Source organism: Trichechus manatus, unplaced genomic scaffold, assembly GCF_000243295.1.
Source record: "Trichechus manatus latirostris isolate Lorelei unplaced genomic scaffold, TriManLat1.0 scaffold00242, whole genome shotgun sequence".
NCBI classification, from domain to species: Eukaryota; Metazoa; Chordata; class Mammalia; order Sirenia; family Trichechidae; genus Trichechus; species Trichechus manatus.
Window position 1 is genome coordinate 5,232 of NW_004444178.1, and position 1,010 is coordinate 6,241.

Genomic DNA, 1,010 nt, shown 5'->3' on the forward strand with positions numbered 1-1,010 from the left:
GGTCAGTAAAATCAAGGTAAACCCTCAATGTGATGAGTTGACACAATAGCCATAACAATGCGCTCAAACATATCAAAGATCATGAAGATGGCACTTCATGAAGAGGAACTTGTAAACTATTGTGAAACTTTGATTTTTTTCTCTGTATGAACTGAGGGTCACTGTTGTTCTTTTAGCAGAGAAGTAATAATTTAATTTGTTTTAAAAGAACCACTCTGGACTTCTGGTTTCAGATATCTAAAGAGATTAGAAGTAAAAATGCTCATGCTTACAGCAAGAAAAAAGTTGAATAAAATGAAAATCAATGGCTTTTCTTGGACGCTTCAGAGTAGTGAGGTTCCAGGGCAAACCACCACCCTAAAATCTGGGGAGTCTGGCACATCTGGAGCAGAAGCCACTGGAGCCATATAATGAAATGAAGAATGCCTTTATGAGCTCATCAGTAGACTGGGCATGGCTGAGCAACAAACCATTGAGCTTGAAAATAGGTCAACAGAAACTTCCCAAACAGCAATGCAAAGAGAAATAAAGAATGAGAAGATTAGATTCAATATCATGGCTTAGTCAGATACACCACGCTGTCCCTCTACAGCAAAAACCCAAGAAACAAAGTGTAACAGATACAGATGAAAACCCTGGAACCCTGAGCATCAAATGAAAGGATATAAAATTAGACCAAACATGGACTGGCAAAATAAACTGAATGGCAGCAGTAAACGGGGAGAGATACAGAGCAGAGGTATCTTGCCTGCCAGTCTGGCACAGCGGGGCCATTTTGAGACAAGCCAGCAGTGACCCTCAGTGAGAAGCATAGGAAGATAACATTACAGAACTCCCAATAGGAGACAGAGAAACTGTGAAGACATACCCAGGGTGAAGAAAGGTGAGCCGGACATGAACTGGAGCTAAGGAGAGAAAGTACAGGAAGGAGAACAAGAGCTTCAGGAATCCCAGTGTACAGAGAGCAGGGAGGAAATCAGGACCCAGAAACAGGATGACTCTCCAGCGGA